The sequence below is a fragment of the Pan paniscus genome, chromosome 5, assembly GCF_029289425.2.
Source record: "Pan paniscus chromosome 5, NHGRI_mPanPan1-v2.0_pri, whole genome shotgun sequence".
NCBI lineage: Eukaryota > Metazoa > Chordata > Mammalia > Primates > Hominidae > Pan > Pan paniscus.
In genome coordinates, this window is record NC_073254.2 from 126,232,897 (window position 1) to 126,257,327 (window position 24,431).

At 38.0% G+C, this 24,431-nt stretch overlaps 1 protein-coding gene and 1 pseudogene across 7 annotated transcripts in view; one reads left to right on the forward strand and one right to left on the reverse strand.

Moving 5' to 3' along the window:
* ATG5 (autophagy related 5) overlaps positions 1-24,431 on the reverse strand; it is a 162,876-nt gene that overhangs the window by 49,194 nt on the left and 89,251 nt on the right. The window lies entirely within an intron of this gene.
* On the forward strand, positions 19,699-21,890 carry LOC117980658 (syncytin-1-like; annotated as a pseudogene).

Below are 24,431 nucleotides of genomic sequence, written 5' to 3' on the forward strand. Positions count from 1 at the left end.
TCTGCTTCAACTGTCCCATGCATATTTGGCTTAAGATATATTCATGCATATCAAATTTTACATCACATGGTTTTCAAAAGAAGATTCATTAAAATTAGCTTAAGAATATACACAATATACAATACCTCATTAAATAAAAAGAACAGACCATTTCCAAATGAATGCTTTTAGAGCTTTACAGTAAACAGTCTTTTGGTGGTAGAAAGAGGGGGAACAGAGAGGGGAGTGGGTGGGAGTCTGTAGCACTTATCAGACTACTTTTATCCTTTATGTAGAGAAATAGGAGAGTTGAAAATAAGCACTTTCTGTACTTATGTTGAGAGTCTGAGGCCCACTTTTAATATTCTTGACAACACTAAAAAATAATAATTAACATTTGAAAAGCTGTCATTATTATAGTCAGGGACACTTAATCTCCAAAGGAGAAGTTTCTTAATTGATACTATGATTAAATAAAAGCATCCATCAGAATTATATCCACAATCTGGTTTGAAGTTTATGTTTTGTCTTATTTAAATTGTTATACTTATTATAATTCTGTCTAGACAGTGCCAAATGTACTTTGTCATACAAATACTTGAGGCAAATTTTCTTCAAATAAGCGCAACACTTTGTTTCCTCTTCGTATCCTTTGACTGAATAACGTGTGGTACAGAGAAGTACTACTTCCCTTTCTTGGGATCGAGATCAATTTGATGCTTGTTATAAGCCCATTTACAGAACAAATAGTATTGCTTTTAAATTTTTATATGAACTTATCAGTAGAGTAGCCAAAAAAGAAGCTTCATATAAAAGTGCTAGGATTGATATTTTTAGTAATAATTAGGTAAATTCTCTAAAATTTTCTCCCAAAAGATCTGAAAAATCATACCAAGGGAAGTATAAATTTCATTATATATAATAGCTTTAAAATATCTTTGCTAATTTTACCCAAAGCCACACTAAAAAGACTAATACAAAAAGAATGTAATTAATAAACTATTTTCCTCTGAAGAATCAAAGGGCACTTCTGCATATGAACATGTTTTATCCTTTTGGTGTACTTACATAAAATAATTAAGAAACACTTTAAATTAGTATAAACAAAGAAATCAAAATAGCAAGAAGAAATGTCTGAGTAAAAGCAGCTGTGCTGACCTCAAAAGTGAAATTCTGTTCTCTTGATGCCCAGTTAAGTGTCTAACCCAGGGAAAAGTGATTCTAAACCTGGGCTAGGAGCTAGTGGAGCTCTTCAAAGAGTCTCACCTACCCTCACCCCTCAAGGCATGGTCTATGGGTTCTGTGGTGAATGCTAAAGTTTATAACATGGGAATATTTATTATTTTGTTTCTAACACAAATAATTTTTAAAAATTTATTCTACTAAAGTAACATCAAAGGGAAATTTCATAAAAATTCTTTTGAAATTTTTAGAAGTAGCAAATAAAGGCAAGTGATAAATATTTTACAGATTTCACCACTTACGTAATCTGATCAACAAATTTTAAAAACATAGCACTTGAATACTATTAAAAATATATTAAAAAGGTAACATAGTAAAACTATAAAATTCTTTAAAAAAAATATAAGAGGAAACCTTCGTGACCCTGGATTAGGAAATGGTTTCTTACATAAGGCAACCTAAAAATAAAAGCAACCAAAGAAAAAAACAGACAAACTGGACTTCATCAAAGTTAAAAACTTTTGTTCTTCAAATGACATCATCAAGAAAATAAATCCCACAGAATGGGACAAAATATTTGCAAACCATATCTGATAAGAGACCACTATTCAGAATATGTAAAGAATTTGTAAAACTTATAAATAAAAAGTTAAAGAAGTCAATTTTAAAATGAGCAAAGGATCTGAAGACAATTCTCCTAAGAAATACGAATGGCTAGTTAAATGCATGAAAAGATGTTTAGCATCACTGGTCATTAGAAAAGAGCAAAAACCAAAATGATATACTCCTTCATACCCACTAAGACTGCTGTAATTAAAACTATAGAAAATAAGCGTTGGCAAGGATGTGGACAAATTGGAACCCTCCTCATACACTGATGGTAGAAATGTAAAATGGTGCAGATGCTTTGGAAAACAGTCTGACAATACCCCAAAGGTTTAAACGTGGAATTACCATGCAACCCAGCAATTGTACTCCTAAGTATCTACCCAAGAGAAATGAAAATATATGTTCACCAAAACATTTGTACATAAATATTAACTACAGCTTTTATTCATAATAGCCAAAAAGTGGAGACAATCCACATGTCTATCAATTGGTGAACTGATAAACAAAATGTGGTATCTTCATACAACTATTACTGGGCCATAAAAAGAATGATGTATTGATACATGCTACAAAATGAATGAACCTTAAAAACAATATGCAAGCAAAAGAAACCAGACACAAAAGGCCATATATTACATGATGCTAATTTCATAAAATGTCCAGAAGGGAGAAATAAATTAGTAGTTGCCAAGGGCTGGAGGGAGGGGGAATGATATAAGTGACTGCCAATGGGCATGGGGTTTCTTTTTAGGGTGATGAAAATGTTCTGAAATTTTATCACGGGAATGGTTGCACAATCTGTGTAACTTAGAATTCAGTGACTCCTAAAACCAATGAATAGCATGCTTTAAAAGGTGACCTTTGCTGAGCATAGTGGCTATAGTCCTAGCTACTTGGGAAGCTGAGGCAAGAGGATCACTTGAGCCAGGAGTTCCAGGCTGTACTGCACTATGATCATACCTGTAAACAGCCACCATACACACCAGCCTGGGCAACACAGACCATGTCTCTAAATAAATAAACAAATAAATAAATAAAAGGGTGACCTCTGTAGTATTGAGATTATACTTCAAGTAAGCTGTTATTAAAAAAAAAAAAGTTATCATATGGGTGGCAGGGGAAATCATTCTGGGATGATGGCTAACTTCATCAGTATTTGATTTATACCTATGCATCATACCTTATGTTTGTTTTATGCATTTTGTGGGTTTTTTAAAAAAAATTATATTTCATAAAAACAAATTTAAAAAAAATTAAAGTCAAGAACCCCAAAACAACAAAGATCAGAGATACATTTCTACCTTATCAATTCAGAAAAATTACAAGTTTTTTTCTTAAAAATTGTATAGCATCATGGTGATTTTAAGTTACCTGTAGGAATTTAAATAACTTTGTCTTAACTGTTCACCAAAACTCATTTAATATTCATGTTCTGATACTGAAAATGAAGCTGAAAAGTTTTGAAATTACAATATGCTAGTTTAAAAAGGTTTACTAAAATACATAATTTCATTATAAGGAGTAATATGAAATAAAAGTATCAAATATGGGACCATTAAAAATGTCCTTACTAACAAACTGCTACCCACATTGTGGACTCACTGCGTCCACTGTTTGCGAGCTTTTCCAGAACGCTCGCCACCAGTTAGGGTAGCCAAGAACTCCTCATCTTCACTTTCTTCCTCACTAGCTTGGAACCTCTGGATTCCCACCCACACTGCTGTGACCTGAATGGGGAAGAGAAACGCCATAGTAAGGGAACTCTTCCTTTTATAGATTTCTGAATTAGAATCTGGCATTACAAAAGAACAATGTTATAAATCCAGGTCAGAGTTTATAGTTCTATTTCACTATTACTTATATGGCCTGTCCTAGGAACTTAACTATTATTTACAATGTAAGTACCTATTTCCACAAAAAAATTCAAAATTTTGGAATACAATATCTGAAGAGAGAACGGTCTATTGAATCCAAAGTAGGCTGATACATCCCAACAGTATTTCAGATTGAGATAATAATAATACCACCAATTCATCAAGTCAAATTATATGCTTATTTTCCACAATGGAAGTTTTAAAATAGTATAAACATTTTAATATATAGCAGGCTTAACTTATGATTATTAAACAGGGTTCTAAGAAAATAGTATACATCAAATATTAATGTGCTTCTTGTATAATTTAGGTGACAATTTAACCATCTGAGAAATGCAAAAGAGACTTTGGTAAGGGGTTGAGTAAGGAGCATTCTGTGTCAAAGAATTCACTAGCAAAAGAGGGTATACTGTAGTTACAAGCTATAATCACTGTACTTATTTTAAATCCCTCTTCAGAACCAGGTCTTAAAAGATGATAAACATGGCCTCATGAATAACTATCAACCAAACTATAGAAAAGAGTGCAAGAGTATGGTGTTCTAACTTAAAATATGGTGTTTTATTCAAATAATTTTATTTAAGGCTCCAAAAGCAGCAGCCTCATTCCCCAGAAATCATAGTTAAATGAAATCTTCCTTACTAAAGAAAAAATGAATCACAATATTTAACGTGAACACTTTAAAAACACTCTAAAGCAACAAAACTATTCAATTGTATGTGATACGGCTTAGAAAGGCATGTAGGTAAAAAGGACTAAAAACTCTAAAATAATGGTTGGGCGAAAAGTAAATTTGTTAGTTCTACTCCATTAAGCATTCCTCAAGCAGTGTAAAAATCAGAGTTCAAGTTACACTTTGATGTGTCGATCCTTTTGAAAGCCACTCTACCCTGTTTTATATGAAGCATCTGCAGCTAAAATGAACACCTAGTGAAGAGTATGAATGCTGCAATACATAAGCAGATGTCAGAATTGTCCCAAGCTGATTCTAAGTTACTTTAAACATGTATGCAGAGTCAGAATATGACTTACTTCTTAGAAGTAACAGATAATTACCTTCGGCATAATGAAAAAAACTTTAAATGTAAGTTAATGCAGGTATTTTCCCTTTAGCAAAGCTTTGCTTTTAAAAGAAAACTTCAAAACTTAAATTAAAATAGGAAATGCTCTACTACGTAGTAAAAATACTTTTTAGATTACTGAAGCAAAGAAAAGGAAGGATTCTATGAGGGAGGAAAAGTGGGAGAAAAATGTAAAGAAAAAAAGGAAGAAGGAAAGAAAAGAGAAAAGGAGGAAAGAACACAAGGACAGAAAGGCCTATTGAAATATATTATTTCTTTCAAATTTTAAACGAGCAGAATAAATTCTTTTGTTTTATAACTATGAAATAATCTATGTTCCTCTTATCTATGCTTGGAAAATTTAGACAAAATGTTAAGAGTAAGTACTACATTGGATTTCCGGGTCTTCAGCTCTGAAAACAAGCTGTTTCTTAACATATGTCGATTTTCTATATTTCATGTCATTTCTATTTGCAAATGTTATAAAGTTCAATATGATATAAAACATGGTTAAATGAAGTTCAAAAATAAGTATAACATACATTAGTTTGGCTATTCCAAATTTCATGCACATTAACTCAGCCACATATCTAACACAGTCAGCCCTCCCTATCCAGGGGTTCTGCATCTGCAGATTCAACTAACCATGGGTCGAAAATGTTTTTGTACCAAACATGTACAGGCTTTTTTTTTCTTGTTATCATTCCCTAACTACAGTATAACAACTATTTGCACAGTGTGTACATGTGTATGAAATATTATAAGTAATCTACAGATAATTTAAAGTATACAAGAGGGTATGCATAGGTTATATGCAAATACTACACCATTTTATATCAGACTCTCAAACATCAGTAGAATTTGGTAACCCAGGGAGGTCCTGGAACTAATCACCCAGAGGTATCGACAGATGGCTATATATAGATCACTCAGTGAATTCAGGATTCACATTATTTCACAACTAGTATAATTTTATGTTGTTCACGTAATTGTGTCACAACATATACATGCAGACAGGTGACTTTCATGAAAAGATTACACCCAAGATAGACATATGGTCTACTCAAATACGGTTTCCAAATGTGTATCCAATCTTGTTTAATTATAATCAAACTCACCATTCTATTGATAAGCGACCTCTACCAACCTGCTTATCCCCTCCAAGCAATATAACAGTGGTTCTCTGAACCAATATTGACCCTCCTTTAAATTGATAGCCTTTTTTTAAAAAGCTAACCATTGAGAAGTACATACTGTTGAAGACAGAACATATTCTGTAAAATGCTCCCAAGATATCAAAGTCAGATGATGCAACTGAATGTTTATGCTAGATTATATTTCTAAGCTGAGAATTACATTTTAATATACCATAATCAATCTGCAAAAGAAGCAACTTGCCTAAAGATTTCAGGAGTTTCAAGTATGCATATGTCAATATCTGTATCAATATGTAATATCAATATAATCAATGCACACAACAATACGTAACTGTACTTATATCATCTCCTTAGCACTAATTATTACAAACAATCTGCATGCACTGCAAAGCAAAAGTGTAATATAAAATCCCAAAAAACCTTGAAAATTTAATAAAACCAAAAAACAGGCATCACACACAAGAACTGAGGCGTATACTTCATTAACGAGTATGATATCCCGATATGAAATGTCAAACAAAATTACCCAGGCTCAGATTAGAAATAAAGATAGGACATTAGTCTTTGTATTTTTAAATTGATTTTTTCTTCTAATATTCCTTAATGATAACCCTATATATTACCTACTTAAAATTATTAGCAAATAGTTATTTTAAAAGTATGAGTAATTAGACCAAAAACAACTCTCATATTTACCCAAAAGAAGGAAACACTACCAAGAATCAAAGCCTAGTAATTCTGTTTTAACAGACAGGTGTTGTGTATTCTGGCATGTTACATGAAAATCACTTATGAGAAGAACAGAAAAAAAAATTAGAAGGTAGTTTTCACTATGGAAATAGGTAAGTGATTAAGCAGATTTTCTTACACCATGAAATTGTCAGCAGACTCAATAATCACCCTAAGGGGCATCATTCTGGATGCCGACATTCTCTATGATGGAAAGGGACTGAAAGAAAAATGCACTAGTGACATAAAGAAACCAATAGGCGTCTCAGAGATCTTTTTCCAATAGTAAAGTTGAAGAAATAAACATTCTTTGGACAGGAACTAAGCTGAAGTTTGCAACTACCAAGAATGTATTATGCCAGCAGTAAATTAGGAAACTAAAGCCCATGTCAACCAATGAAAAATGGGAGGACTGAAATCAATCATTAAAGCAGCAGCAAGGTTCTAACTATTCTAAGGTATAGGCTACCTCTGGCGTATATTACCAGAGTTGACAATTCTTCCAAGAAATTCTAACATCAACTGTAATCTGAGGTCCTTTAAAAAATAATATAAACCAGGCAGCAGACTTACATTTTGTAATATTTTCTTCTAAGAGCTGTACATTAAGATTTTATTTGTGATATAAATACTATCAAATAATTAGCTATAGAACAGCTCTATTTTCAACAGTTATAACATTTTAAGCCATCTCACATTTAACCTAAACTTTTATCAAATGTCAAAACTGAGGCCGGGTACGGTGGCTAACACCTGTAGTCCCAGCACTTTGGGAGGCCAAGATGGGCGGATCACTTGAGCCCAGGAATTCGAGACCAACCTGGGCAACATGGTGAAACCCCATCTCTATAAAAAATACAAAAATTAGCTGCGCCTGGTGGTGTGCGCCTGTAGTCCCAGCTACTAGAGAGGCTGAGAGAGGAGAATCACCAGGGCCTGGGAGATCAAAGCTGCAGTGAGCTGAGATCGTGCCACTGCACTCCACCCTGGGTGACAGAGTGAGACCCTGTCTCAAAAAAAAAAAAGAAAAAAAGAAAAAAAAAATCAAAACTGATCACTTGAGGTCCAACTTATTTTTACTATATCTACTTATATTCCCAAAGACATCTTAAGGAGAGACAAAATTATAAAAAGGTGAGGATGAGAAAGAAAATAGTAAGTCAGTAAGGTCAATTTTTACATATATTAGGCTAGCATAATAAAAATATGAGTGTCTTATTATTATTTTTTTTCTGAGACAGAGTCTTGCTCTGTTGCCCAGGCTGGAGTGCAGTGGTGCAATCATGGCTTACTGCAATGTCTGCCTTCCAGGTTCAAGCAATCCTTGTGCCTCAGCCTCCTGAGTAGCTGGGATTACAGGTGTGCGTCACCCTGCCCAGCTAATTTTTGTATTTTCAGTAGAGACAGGGTTTCACCATGTTAAACCATGAGTTTGGCCAGGATGGTCTCAAACTCCCAAAGTGCTAGGATTACATGCGTGAGCCACTGCGTTTGGCCTAAAGTGTCTTATTATAACCAAGAATTTATTTGTGGAGAGAGGTAAAGAAAACTCATTTTTAGTGAAATAATTAAAACTGCATCATTCACAATCTATCTTTCAAAATGAGGTATTAACTATTTTGGCTTCTAAAATTACCCCATATACTACATGCATGAGCATGGGAATTGAAGTTATTTTATTCCTAAGTTTGAGACTTCATGTTTTAATGTGATCACTAAAAATTTCCTAATTGATGATTAGGAAAATAACTTTCTGTAAAATTCCAGAATTTTAGCTGTTTCAATCTCTTCATATTAAGGGGAGAACATTATGTTTTTGCTTTCTGTGCATGCACTTTCTTTATTAGAAGAAAATGGACTGAGGGCAGTAAGCAACCGAAAAGGAAGAGTAATAAGAAGCCTGATGTGTGTGAAAACTGGAGAACAGTCTCAAATCATAAAAAGTTATGACAGAAGAGGCATAAAAAATAAAAGTAATGAACTTAATATATGAAAGGTAATAATGATTAAGAGCATAGGCTATAAAGCCAGACTGGACTCCCTGGATTCAAATCCTGGCTCTTCTAATTACTAGGTAGGTGACCCTGAGCAAGTTTCAATGACCAATCTTTTTCTCAATTACCTCAGGTATATAAAGGGGACAGTAACAGCATTTAACCCAGAGGACAATAAGGATTAAATAAATACATGTAAAATAATTTAAAACAGTACCTGGTATTCAATAAAGCGCAATAAATGTTAGCTGCTATTATTCATCTAAACTTTACTTTCATTACCAGCAATATTTTTTAATCTTAAAAATATTGAATAAAACAATGACCTAGCTTAGTAAATAAATTAGTAATGAGAAAATGTTGATTTCATCTAATAATAACTTTAGTAGTTTGGGATAACACTTTGCATATTTTAATTTCCCCAGCTATAAATAACTCAAATAATTTGCCATCAGATGATCTGTTATTTTGAAGTTAACAAATAAAGCAATTTCCTAAAAAAGTTCTAATACATAACTTTTGCTCTCATCTTATGTTTTAAGAACAAAATGGCAAATCATCTGCATCAAATAGTTCCTACTCTTATAACATGACAATTGTTTTAAAATATATCTGCTGGAAAAAGCAACTGAAGTCCTAGAAAATAGAAATGTAATTTTAAACTATTCCAATAAAGCTGGAGGAGGAAGGGGAAAAATATATCTGCCAAATAAGCTTATAATTAATAGTTGTTTTCAGTTTTGAAAAATCCACATAGGAAGCAATTTAAGCCTAAATTGCCGAAGTCTAGATCTCAGCGTAGTAGATAGCTTAGGGCAATCAAAACTTGCTGTGTTGGGCTGCCCCCTACAGGACTCAATTTACCTATTTCTTCTAAAAGATGTGTAAGTAGAAAATATGATTCAAGTTTTACATTAACAATATTAATGCTAAAGCAGATGATTATCATTCACGCATTCACTATAGGAGGAAACAGTCTCTGAGAACCATCTATAGAGATACAGAGAGAAATGAAACAATCCTTGTCCTTGAGGAATTAATAGTTTACTGCTTACAGAGAAACTACATACATGGTGAAATATTTAAAAATAGCTCATGATATCCTCTATGATATTATGTTTGCTATAGAAAAAGAACAAGACTGAAGATCTAAGATCCAAGTTCTACTGTTGGCTCTGCCATCAAACAATAAGCTAAACAATGTACAAGTCAGTTTTGGGGAAGCTGTCTTATTCCCAAAATGAGGAGGTTAAATTAGTTAATTCTTCCAGCCTCTATGGCTCTAATATTCCACAGTTACATTTGTCAAAACAAAAGGTAGAAGGAAATGTTTCAAAAACAGACTTCGCAGAAAGAACATCTATATGATATGAAGGGCTGGGGCATATGTGAGAAATCAAGGAAGACTTCTTGAGGAAGGTGACATCTGAAGTAACTTTAGAAGCACTCTGGGAGCCAAGGCTATTCCCAGGAGTTAACAGAGTCAGATAATAAAAGATCAAAGATGTTTAGGGGAATAGCATGCAGTGTTATTTGGTTGCAGTCTAGCTATATTTTAGGAAACATCAAATTAATATCAGTATAAAACTCAACAGAATGGAGGGAGAAAAAGCAGGTAGAAAAATCTAAGAACCACTAAAATAGTTCATCTAGAAGATAAAGGACCCATGAGCTAAATCAGTGCAAATGGCAAGAAGGGAATAAATGAAGACAGTTCTGGTCCATTAGAACTGCAACTCAACAAAAGTGATCAAAAGAGTTATTCCAAAGTATTGACCTGGTAACTTGAAGAAAAGTAAAGAAAGAGGAAACTGGACACTGAAACAGAAGAAGTAGATTATGTATTTGGTAGTGAATGGAAGTAGATTTGTGGGACCAGTTAGAACCTCACAGAGAGGAACTATGTTAAGACCAGAAATACGGCCAGGTGCGGTGGCTCATGCCTGTAATCCCAGCACTTTGGGAGGCCTGGGTGGGCGGATCACCTGAGGTCAGGAGTTCAAGACCAGCTTGACAAAGATGGAGAAACCCTGTCTCCCCTGTCTGTACTAATACAAAATTAGCCAGGTGTGGTGGTGCATGCCTGTAATCCCAGCTACTCAGGAGGCTGAGGTAGGAGAATCGCTTGAACCCAGGAGGCGGAGGTTGCAGTGAGCTGAGATCGCGCCATTGCACTACAGGCTGGGCAAAAAGAGCGAAACTCTTGTCTCAAAAAACGAACAAACAAAACAAAACAAAACACAGAAATACATCAATTTAAAAAGTGAGCTATTCACCAGATATGTTCCACTGGTCATAAAACAAAAGAATACAGGAGGCATTACAAGCCATCATCATTGCTGTTAAAATAACTCACAGCAAAATTATAATGATTTAAGTCAATAACATCTAATAATTCCAGCTATAATGTGCAATTTAATTTATTATGTGCCAGGCACAATAGTTTATTAAAGGTATTACCTCTAATTTTCACAATAACCCTATTTTACAGATTATAAAATGGAGGCCCAGAAATGTAAGGTGAACGAGCCAAATCACATAGTTCCTGGAATATAAACTCAGAACTGCCTAAATCAAAAGCTCTCAATCTTAACCACATGCTATACTGATGCATGTCAAAGATTCAATTCATTCAGATTTTTCAAGGTTATCAGAAAATCTATGTAGATAAAAATTTCCAAAATAATCAAGGATATGTAACTTTTACAGAAAGCAATCACTGATCATCTATTGCAATACTCATGTTCTTAAGCAATATACTGAGTTGAAATTTTTATATTTTAGAAATAATTAGAAAGAATACATTTTTTAAAACTTTAAAACACCTCAGTTTTTATTCTCTTCCCCAAATTTCAACAAAATCCATTTATCCAAACTTGAGGTTGAATCATTAAAGTGGTGATATCATCAGTAATAGCAGAGTGAGGAACCTGAATATACTCTCCTCCATAAAAGCAACAAGAACACAAAAATTCTCAAAATGAACTTTTTCTGAAATCTTTCAAAAGCCCCACTCTCAGAAAACTGTCATTATTTGATCTGCCAGTTCCCTAGAAAAACCTCCCTCATAAGACATTATTTGACTTGACTCAGAGCTCACTCAGTGCAAACAATTTTATCACCAGGAGAGTTTGTGGAAAATCAGTGGCAATTGTTAAACATCACATCTGCCATGAGATAGCAATAACAGATGGGACAAACAAGCTAACCAAAAAATTCAAAGAAAAACCTGGGAAATAAGAAATCCAAAGGGGGTCTGAAAAGCTCTAACATATTTCTGATAATCCAGAAAGCCATACACATGTATAGAGCTGTGTACACGCTCAAAAAACATCTACAAAGGCCCTAAACTCTCACCTATGGGAAACCCTGAGGCTCTGTACAAGAAGAAAGTAAAATCCAGTTATAAATTGCTTGCCGTATCATTGAAGGCAATGCCCCAACATTCACACATAGGCCCCTGGCAAAGATTGGAAGATACTCTAGTTCTAGGCATTCAAGAAAATCTCTTCTAATCATCAGATGATCACTAAACTCACCAAGCAGTAACTTTAGGGGCCTGTGTGATAAAAAATAAAAACCTGAAAGAATTAGTTCAGGAAAGAAACTAAACAAGCAACAGCAACAACAAAAACAGACCTTGGGAAAGGGGGGAAGCATCTGGTTTCCAGAGTTATTCTGTTATACTATATAAAATATTCAGGTCTCAACAACAACAAAATTACAAAGACATGCAAAGAAACAAGTATAAGCCACAAACTGGGGGGGAAAAGCAGCAGAAACTGGCCCTGAAAAAGACCAGATGCTGGACTTACTGGACAAAGACTTTAAGAGAGTTATTTTAAATATGCGCAAAGAACTAAAAAAAAGTTTATCTAAAGAACTACAGGAAAGTATCAGAACAATATTTCTGATACTTCAGAAGAATCACTTTTTGTCACTACAGATTAGTTCTGTCTGGTCTAGAACTTCTTAAAAACAGAATCATAGAGTATATTCTCTTTATATCAGCTCTTTTTACTCAACACAATGTTGTGTGAGATTTATCCATGTTGTTGCATGTATCATTCCCAAACAGAAATAGAAATTATAGAGATAAATAGGAGTTACAAAAAAGTACCAAACAAAAATTCTGGAGTTGAAAAGCACAAAAACTGAATTAACTTGAGGGGCTCAACAGCTGATTTGGGCAGCCAGAAGAATGAATCAGCAAATCTAAAGATAGGTCAATTGCGAGAAAGAGAGGGAAGAAGGAAGGAAGGAAGGAAAGGAGGCTCAGAGACCCAAGAGACACCATCAAGCATACCAATAGACACATAATGAGAGGCCCAGAAGATGATGCAGAAAAAGGGTCAGAGTATCTGAAAAAATAATGGCCCTAAACTTCCCGAACTTGACCCCAAAAATTAATCTACACGACCAAGAAGATAAACAAACTAAAAAGAACAAAATCAAAGCGATCCACACCTAGGTACATCATGATCAAATGACTGAAATATAAAGAGAGACTCTCAAAACAGGCAAGGGACTTATGTACAAAACATCTTCAGATTAATAACAAATTTCTCATCAGAAATGATGTTGTCAATAGGCAATCAGATGACATAATCAAAGCACTGAAAGAAGTAGAATGTCTGGGACCTGGAATGCTGGTGGACACCTGTAATCTCAGTATTTTGGGTGGCCAAGGTGGGAGGATCACTTGAGGCAAGGAGTTGAAGACCAGCCTGGGCAGCAGAAAGAGGCTCTGTCTCTACAAAGAATAAAAAGATTGGCTGAATGTGGTGGTGTGGACCTGTAGTCCCAGCTACTCAGGCGGCTAAGGTGGAAAGATCGCTTGAGCACAGGAGTTGGAGGCTGCAGTGAGCTATGACTGTGCCACTGCACTCTTGCAGTGGAGACCCTGTCTCTATAAAGAAAAAATGTCAACCAAAAACTACATGCAGAAAAACTGCACTTCAAGAAATGATCAGCACCTTGAAGCTCTGAAGGTGCTTAAGACTGTAGATCAATACCATAGAAAATAATTTAGTATTTAGGAATGTAAGAAAATTAAGACAGCCTTGTTTGATAACTACACATAATACTGTAACTGTTCTTGCACTGTTCTGGTTATTGTCAAGCTATGAGCACAAACTTATGACTGAAATACAGAATACAGAACAGGATATAAAATCTTATCAGGTAAAATTAGGCAAGCAATTACTAGTTGTAATTCAACATGAAGGAGAAGGAATAAGGAACCAACTCAAACCAGGCAGCAATGAATTGTAAAAAAGCTTAAGGTAAAACAAACAGGGAAATAAAACAACTCAGAACCTAAGCATATCGTAAGAACCTAATCTAACAAGAAGGAAGGACTTAAACTGATTATTTTACAGCTTGGGTGCAATTATCCCACAAAAAACTTTCAGGAGTTTCACCAGTCCATAAACTATTTGGTTATTAGAAAATAGCTTTATTGGGCTACCCTCTTTGGGTCCCCTCCCTTTGTATGGGAGCTCTGTTTTCACTCTATTAAATCTTGCAACTACACTCTTCTGGTCCGTGTTTGTTACGGCTCGAGCTGAGCTTTCACTCTCCATCCGCCACTGCTGTTTGCCGCCATCGCAGGCCTGCCACTGACTTCCATCCCTCTGGATCCAGCAGGGTGTCCGTTGTGCTCCTGATCCAGTGAGACGCCCATTGCCGATCCCGACTGGGCTAAAGACTTGCCATTGTTCCTGCGCGGCTAAGTGCCCGGGTTCATCCTAATTGAGCTGAACACTAGTCACTGGGTTCCACGGTTCTCTTCTGTGACCCGTGGCTTCTAATAGAGCTATAACACTCACCGCGTGGCCCAAGATTCCATTTATTGGAATCCATGAGGCCAAGAACCCCAGGTCAGAGAACACGAGGCTTGCCATCATCTTAGAAGCAGCCCGCCACCATCTTGGGAGTTCTGGGAGCAAGGACCCCCTGGTAACAATTTGGCGACCACAAAGGGACCTGAACCCGCAACCATGAAGGGATCTCCAAAGCGGTAATATTGGACCACTTTTGCTTGCTACTCTGTCCTATCCCTTAGAATTGGAGGAAAATACTGGGCACCAGTCGGCCGGTTAAAAACGATTAGCATGGCCGCCAGACTTTAGACTCAGGTATGAGGCTATCTGGGGAAGGGCTTTCTAACAACCCTCAACCCTTCTGGGTTGGGAACCTTGGTCTGCCTGGAGCCAGCTTCCACTTTCAATTTTCCTGGGGAAGCCAAGGGCTGACTAGAGGCAGAAAGCTATCATCCCGAACTCCCGGCATTAGCTGGTTGAGATCATGTCGCAGCCAGAAGTCTCTACTCAACAGTCGCCCATGCGTGCGCTCCTACCTTCCCTTCTGACCCACACCTCCTGGGTCCCAACCACGACTTTCTTGAAAGTGTAGCCCCAAAATTCTCCTTACCTCTGAATCTACTTCCTCTGATCCTTGCCTCCTAGGTACTAATGGTTGAGACTTTCATTTCCTCTAGCAAGTTGTATCTCCAAAGGGATCTAAGGAAGCTCTATGCTGCGCCCTTAGGCATCTAGGCTATAAACCCAGGGAGTCTTGTCCCTGGTGTCCCTCCTGATTTAGGTATACAGCTCTAGACATGGGCAGTTATGTGGGACCTGTTCCCCACCACCCTTGCCAGGGCCCCAAGTTTGTAAATGGCTAAGAGAGGAAACAGAGAGAGACAGAGAGAAAGAGACAGTGAGAGACAGACAGAGACAGACAGAGAGAGAGACAGAGAGGAGAGAGACAGAGAGGAGAGAGACAGAGACAGGGAGGACAGGGAGAGAGACAGAGAGGAGAGGGAGAGAGACAAAGAGGAGAAAAGAGGCAGAGAGACAAACAGGGAGTCAGAGAAAAAAAGACAAAGATAGAAATAGTAAAAAAACAGTGTGCCCTATTCCTTTAAAAGCCAGGGTAAATGTAAAACCTATAATTGATAATTGAAGGTCTTCTCCGCGACCCTATAACACTCCAATACTACCTTGTTGTCAGTGTAAACAAGGGCGTAGCCTGAAAACACTAAGACCACTGACAACCCATAGCCTTCCTATCAAAAATCCTTAACATCCAGTGACCTGCGGATGGCCCAAATGCATTCAATCTGTAGCGGCAACTGCTTTGCTAACAGAAAAAAGTAGAAAAGTAACTTTTAGAGGAAACCTCATTGTGAGCACACCTCACCGGTTCAGAATTATTCTAAGTCAAAAAAGCAAAAAGGTAGCTTATTAACTCAAAAATATTAAAGTATGGGGCTATTCTGTCAGAAAAAGGTAATTTAACACTAACCACTGATAATTCCCTTAACCCTGCAGATTTCCTTACAGGGGATTTAAATCTTAATTACCATACAAAGGTCCGACCAGACCTAGGAGGAACTCCCTTCAGGACAGGATGATAGATGGTTCCTCCCAAATGACTGAGGAAAAAACCATAATGGGTATTCAGTAATTGATAGGGAGACTCTTGTCGAAGCAGAGTTAGAAAAATTGCCTAATAATTGGTCTCCTCAAATGTCAGAGCTGTTTGCACTCAGCCAAGCCTTAACATACTTACCGAATCAAAAAGACTATCTCAATCCTGACTCAAAAGCTTACTTATACCCTCTCTGAAACGAATTTGCCTAAGAACTGTTGTTTATGGGAATGCATCTTGATGGAGCAGCTGGGTTGTTATGAAATACTCAGGAACTCAGCCTAGCTCTAGGACTCACCCCTGAGCACAAAGGCAATGTTGGGCACGCTGGTAAAGGACCACTAGAATCCAGCAGCCCGGACCCCTTTCTTTGTGATCAAGAAAGGCGGGAAAAGGTGTGAGGGCTGCTACATCGGTGAGCATAACTAATCCGATAAGCAGAGGTCCATGCGTGGTTACATACCCTGGAAAGGAATAAGCATTAGGACCATAGAGGACGCTCTAGGACTAATGCTCATCGGAAAATGACTAGGGGTGCTGGCATCCCTATGTTCTTTTTTCAGATAGGAAACGTTCCCCTCAAGGCAAAAACACCCCTAAGATGTATTCTGGAGAATTGGGACCAATTTGACTCTCAGATGCTAAGAAAAAAAAGACATATTCTTCTGCAGTACCGCCTGGCAACGATATACTCTTTAAGGGGGAGAAACCTGGCCTCCTGAGGGAAGCATAAATTATAACACCATCTTACAGCTAGACCTCTTTTGTAGAAAAGAAGGCAAATGGTGTGAAGTGTCATATGTACAAACTTTCTTTTCATTAAGAGACAACTCGCAATTATGTAAAAAGTGTGATTTATGCCCTACAGGAAGCCCTCAGAGTCTACCTCCCTACCCCAGCATCCCCCAGACTCCTTCCCCAAATAATAAGGACCCCCCTTCAACCCAAACGGTCCAAAAGGAGATAGACAAAGGGGTAAACAACTAACCAAAGAATGCCAATATTCTCCGATTATGCCCCCTCCAAGCGGTGGGAGGAGAAGAATTCGGCCCAGCCAGAGTGCACGTACCTTTTTCTCTCTCAGACTTAAAGCAAATTAAAATAGACCTAGGTAAATTCTCAGATAACCCTAATGGCTATACTGATGTTTTACAAGGTTTAGGACAATCCTTTGATCTGATATGGAGAGATATAATGTTACTGCTAAATCAGACACTAACCCCAAATGACAGAAGTGCCGCCGTAACTGCAGCCCGAGAGTTTGGTGATCTCTGGTATCTCAGTCAGGTCAATGATAGGACGACAACAGAGGAAAGAGAACGATTCCCCACAGGCCAGCAGGCAGTTCCCAGTGTAGACCCTCACTGGGACAATCAGAACATGGAGATTGGTGCCGCAGACATTTGCTAACTTGCGTGCTAGAAGGACTAAGGAAAACTAGGAAGAAGCCTATGAATTATTCAATGATGTCCACTATAACACAGGGAAAGGAAGAAAATCCTACTGCCTTTCTGGAGTGACTAACAGAGGCACTGAGGAAGCATACCTCTCCTCTGTCACCTGACTCTATTGAAGGCCAACTAATCTTAAAGGATAAGTTTATCACTCAGTCAGCTACAGACATTAGGAAAAAACTTCAAAAGTCTGCCTTAGGCCCGGAACAAAACTTAGAAACCCTATTGAACTTGGCAACCTCGGTTTTTTATAATAGAGATCAGGAGGAGCAGGCAGAATGGGACAAATGGGATTAAAAAAAGGCCACCGCTTTAGTCACGGCCCTCAGGCAAGCGGACTTTGGAGGCTCTGGAAAAGGGAAAAGCTGGGCAAATAGAATGCCTAATAGGGCTTGCTTCCAGTGCGGTCTACAAGGACACTTTAAAAAAGATTGTCCAAATAGAAATAAGCCGCCCCCTCGTCCATGCACCTCGTGTCAAGGGAATCACTGTAAGGCCCACTGCCCCAGGGGACGTAGGTCCTCTGAGTCAGAAGCCACTAACCAGATGATCCAGCAGCAGGACTGAGAGTGCCCGGGGCAAGCACCAGCCCATACCATCACCCTCACAGAGCCCTGGGTATGCTTGACCATTGACGGCCAGGAGGCTAACTGTCTCCTGGACAGTGGTGTGGCCTTCTCAGTCTTATTTTCCTGTCCCAGACAACGGTCCTCCAGATCTGTCACTATCCAAGGGGTCCTAGGACAGCGAGTCACTAGATACTTCTCCCAGCCACTAAGTTGTGACTGGGGAACTTTACTCTTTTCACATGCTTTTCTAATTATGCCTGAAAGCCCAACTCCCTTGTTAGGGAGAGACATTCTAGCAAAAGCAGGGACCATTATACACCTGAACATAGGAGAACACCCGTTTGTTGTCCCCTGCTTGAGGAAGGAATTAATCTTGAAGACTGGGCAACAGAAGGACAATATGGACGAGCAAAGAATGCCCGCCCTGTTCAAGTTGAACTAAAGGATTCTGCCTCCTTTCCCCACCAAAGGCAGTACCCCCTTAGACCCGAGGCTCAACAAGGACTCCGAAAGATTAAGGACCTAAAAGCCCAAGGCCTAGTAAAAGCATGCAATAGCCCCTACAATAATCCAACTTTAGGAGTACAGAAACCCAATGGACAGTGGAGGTTAGTGCAAGATCTCAGGATTATCAATGAGGTCATTGTCCCTCTATACCTAGCTGTACCTAACCCTTATATTCTGCTTTCCCAAATACCAGAGGAAGCAGAGTGGTTTACAGACCTGGACCTTAAGGATGCCTTTTTCTGCATCCCTGTACATCCTGACTCTCAATTCTTATTTGCCTTTGAAGATCCTTCAAACCCAATGTCTCAACTCACCTGGACTGTTTCACCCCAAGGGTTCAGGGATAGCCCCCATCTATTTGGCCAGGCATTAGCCCAAGACTTGAGCCAGTTCTCATACCTGGGCACTCTTGTCCTTTGGTATGTGGATGATTTTTACTTTTAGCCGCCAGTTCAGAAACCTTGTGCCATCAAGTCACCCAAGTGCTCTTAAATTTCCTCGCTACCTGTGGCTACAAGGTTTCCAAACCAAAGGCTCAGCTCTGCTCACAGCAGGTTAAATACTTAGGGCTAAAATTATCCAAAGGCACCAGGGCCCTCAGTGCCTATTCTGGCTTATCCTCATCCCAAAACCCTAAAGCAACTAAGAGGATTCCTTGACATAACAGGTTTCTGCCAAATATGGATTCCCAGGTACGGCGAAATAGCCAGACCATTATATACACTAATTAAGGAAACTCAGAAAGCCAATACCCATTTAGTAAGATGGACACCTGAAGCAGAAGCGGCTTTCCAGGCCCTAAAGAAGGCCCTAACCCAAGCCCCAGTGTTTAGCTTGCCAACGGGGCAAGACTTTTCTTTACATGTCACAGAAAAAAACAGAAATAGCTCTAGGAGTCCTTACACAGGTCGATGAGCTTGCAACCCATGGCATACCTGAGTAAGGAAATTGATGTAGTGGCAAAGGGTTGGCCTCATTGTTTATGGGTAGTGGTGGCAGTAGCAGTCTTAGTATCTGAAGCAGTTAAAATAATACAAGGAAGAGATCTGTGTAGACATCTCATAATGTGAACGGCATACTCACTGCTAAAGGAGACTTGTGGCTGTCAGACAACCGTGAGGAAAGTAACTAAAATCGTAAATCCCCATGGCCGTCCCTTATCATATTTTTCTCTTTACTGCTCTCTTACCCCCTTTCACTCTCACTGCACCCCCTCCATGCTGCTGTACAACCAGCAGCTCCCCTTACCAAGAGTTTCTATGAAGAATGTGGCTTCCCAGAAATATTGATGCCCCATCATATAGGAGTTTACCTAAGGGAAACTCCACCTTCACTGCCCACACCCATATGCCCCACAACTGCTATAACTCTGCCACTCTTTGCGTGCATGCAAATACTCATTATCGGACAGGGAAAATGATTAATCCTAGTTGTCCTGGAAGACTTGGAGCCACTGTCTGTCGGACTTACTTCACCCATACTGGTATGTCTGAGGTGGGTGGAGTTCAAGATCAGGCAAGAGAAAAACATGTAAAGGAAGTAATCTCCCAACTGACCCGGGTACATAGCACCCCTAGCCCCTACAAAGGACTAGATCTCTTAAAACTACATGAAACCCTCCATACCCATACTTGCCTGGTAAGCCTATTTAATACCACCCTCACTGGGCTCCATGAGGTCTCGGCCCAAAACCCTACTAACTGTTGGATGTGCCTCCCCCTGTACTTCAGGCCATGCATTTCAATCCCTGTACCTGAACAATGGAACAACTTCAGCACAGAAATAAACACCACTTCCGTTTTAGTAGGACCTCTTGTTTCCAATCTGGAAATAACCCATACCTCAAACCTCACCTGTGTAAAATTTAGCAATACTGTAGACACAACCAACTCCCAATGCATCAGGTGGGTAACTCCTCCCACACGAATAGTCTGCCTACCCTCAGGAATATTTTTTGTCTGTGGTACCTTAGCCTATCGTTGTTTGAATGGCTCTTCAGAATCTATGTGCTTCCTCTCATTCTTAGTGCTCCCATGACCATTTACACTGAACAAGATTTATACAATTATGTTGTACCTAAGCCCCACAACAAAAGAGTACTCATTCTTCCTTTTGTTATCGGAGCAGGAGTGCTAGGTGGACTAGGTTCTGGCATTGGCGGTACCACAACCTCTACTCAGTTCTACTACAAACTATCTCAAGAACTCAATGGTGACATGGAATGGGTCGCCGACTCCCTGGTCACCTTGCAAGATCAACTTAACTTCCTAGCATCAGTAGTCCTTCAAAATTGAAGAGCTTTAGACTTGCTAACCTCTGAAAGAGGGGGAAGCTGTTTATTTTTAGGGGAAGAATGTTGTTATTATGTTAATCAATCCCGAATTGTCACAGAGAAAGTTGAAGAAATTCGAGATTGAATACAACGTAGAACAGAGGAGCTTCAAAAACACCAGACCCTGGGGCCTCCTCAGCCAATGGATGCCCTGGATTCTCCCCTTCTTAGGATCTCTAGCAGCTCTAATATTGATACTCCTCTTTGGACCCTGTATCTTTAACCTCCTTGTTAAGTTTGTCTCTTCCAGAATCAAAGTTGTAAAGCTACAAATCGTTCTTCAAATGGAACCCCAGATGAAGTCCATGACTAAGATCTACCGTGGACCCCTGGACCGGCCTACTAGCCCATGCTCCAATTGTAATGATATCGAACGCACCCCTCCCGAGGAAATCTCAACTGCACAACCCCTACTATGCCCCAATTCCGCAGGAAGTAGTTAGAGTGGTCGTCAGCCAACCTCCCCAACAGCACTTGGGTTTTCCTGTTGAGTGGGGGGACTGAGAGACAGGACTAGCTGGATTTCCTAGGCCGACTAAGAATCCCAAAGCCTAGCTGGGAAGGTGACCACATCCACCTTTAAACACTGGGCTTGCAACTTAGCTCACACCCGACCAATCAGGTAGTAAAGAGAGCTCACTAAAATGCTAATTAGACAAAAACAGGAGGTAAAAAAATAGCCAATCATCTATCGCCTGAGAGCACAGCAGGAAGGACAATGATCGGGATATAAACCCAGGCATTCAAGCCGGCAACGGCTACCTCCTTTGGGTCCCCCTCCCTTTGTATGGGAGCTCTGTCTTCACTCTATTAAATATTACAAATGCCAAAAAAAAAAAATAGCTTAATTGAAGAATAAATTAATACAATAAAAGGAATACATTTTAAGTATACAGTTCAAACTGTAACAGTGTTACAGTTTCAAGAGGACCCCTTCAACAAGATATTGGGCATTTCCATCATGCCCTAAAGTTCCTTCTTGTCCCTTACTGGTTGGGTCCATCTCTACTCCACCCTCCTGACCTGGCCCAGACCTTGGCCTCAGAAGAATCATTTTTTTGTCACTACATATTAGTTTTGTCTGTTCTAGAACTTCTTAAAAACAGAATCATAGAGTATGTTCTCTTTGTATTGGCTCTTTTTACTCAATGTAATGTTCTGTGACATTTATCCATATTATTGCATGTATTATTCCTTTTAATCCTGAATAGTATGCTGTTTTAGGAATATAATGCAATTGTTTATTCATTTACCTGTTGACAGATATCTGAGCTATTATGATGGATATTATGAATAATTCTGCTATGAACACTTCTGTACAATGTTTTCTCGGACATATATTTTCATTTTTCTTGAGTGGAGCTGTTAGAACTGTTGGATCAGAAAGTAAGCATATGTTGAATTTTGAAAGAAACTGGTAAACTCTTGTCTAAAGTGATTTGTACCATTTTACACTCCTACTAATAATGTATGAGAGTTATATTTGCTCCACAGCCTTTTTACTACTTTGTTAATCTTTTTAGTACTGTCAACCTTTTTAATTTATCCAATCTAGGGAATGTGAAGTAGTATCTCACTGTTATTTTCATTTTCCTGATGAGTAACAATATTGTGTATCTTTTCATGTGCTTATTAGCCATTCCTATATCTTTTGTGAAATAGTTAACTTAAATTTGTAACTAAAGGTGCTTTCCTGAGTTTCAGGTAGTAAGCCTATTTCCCTCAAGTGAATAAACTACAGTCTTGGAATGAAAAATTAAACACAGTGGAGACATTTTTTGTATGAGTTGTTTTACTCTGTGTATGTCTGGTTTGCTTAGTCTATTATTATATGCCCCATGAAAGCAAACACAGTGCTTATTTCACTAATGAGTATCACTAGCACATAGAACTGTGCTTGCCCAAAGCATGAACTCAATAAATATGTTAATGTGTATGCATGCACATACATGTACATGCATGTACCTCTATACACACATATAAACATATATTAATTTTTAGACCCACAAATCTAAGAAAACTAATTCTTGAGCCTCTGGTTTGAAGAATTCTCAAATTATTAACATATCTTTATGTTCCACTCCACATCCACTGTACCTGAAATAGCCCTACTGTTCTACTTTGGTAAATCAGGCAAATTTAATTTTTTAAATAATTAAGATTCCAACTAATTTTAAAATATAACTTGAAAGTTAACAATGAAATACATTACATAAAAAGAAAATTTTAAATAAAAGCAAAACTAAACCCAATAAAAGGAAAGAAAGTTGGGCTGTATTTCTTTAATCCTTTAAAATTCAAATCACACAATGCTCCAATGAAATCTTCATTAACTGAACCAAACTATGCCCATGAAAGATCTCATATGCAACTGCTAAAACCTCAATAAACATATTCATCTTCTTGCAAAAAAGATATTTCTTTATAATATGCACACGCAGTATATACTATTTTGAGGCAGATTTGTACTTTAGTCCTTGTTCCATTGCTTACCGGCTGGCTGTCCTTTGTCTGGTCATTGACCTCAAACTTAAAAAATAATACTTGCCTTGTCTACCCCACAGAAGTGTTATGAAAGTCAAACAAGGTAGCATAAAGGTATTTTACTAGATATAAAGTGCTATAATACAGATTTTAAAAATTACTCTACATCCCATAATACTTTGTTGTACAACTTTAGAGCAATAGTAGAAAATAACAATTATTGCCTAATTGAAAATCCAGTCCCGAATTCCACAAAAAGTATGTATGATATGAACATTATAGTACATCATATTATGAGCCCCAAATAATCACTGCTTATATAGTTGGTTAGGATTTCCTTAGTTTGTTCATATAGTTTATATATTTATGCAGTCCCTATTTTGTGAGAGGCATTGTGAGGAGCATAAAGACATAAGCACAGTACAGAGCCTTAGCTTCTCTACATTTACTAAAGAAGACTTCTTCTTGGGTATTTAATCAATATTTAAAGTATTCTGGGAAGAAATGAAATTAACTTCATAGATTGACCTTAGATTACTATCATTACAAAAAGATGCCTGAGTGATCTGTCTTTAACATACCAGTATTTATCTTATAACTGTTATATTTACTTGAATCAGAAGTGAAGTCCTTTTAAGCACTAAGCATCCATTCTATACTTTCTTGTCTTTACATATGAGATACAAATCATATTTTTAAAACTTTTATTTACTTTTATTTTTTAGAGACGGAGTCTTGCTCTGTAGCCCAGGCTGGAGTGCAGTGGCATGATCTTGGCTCACAACAATCTCCACCTCCACTTCCCAGGGTTCAAGTGAACAAATCATACAGATTCTCAACATGTATCCTAGCATGCTACTGCCATAACTAGGGTGTGAATTAAGTATTAAAGACAGCTTACCCCAAATATTACTGTAACATATATCTCTAAATGAAAAAGAACATATTAACAACTATACTTGGATGGGATTCTGGGAGCTAACCCATCCCTCTCTCCCCTTTCCTCTAAATTCCATCTCCTATTAACACACCAGCTCTCCTGAGCTAAGCAGCTCCTGGGGTT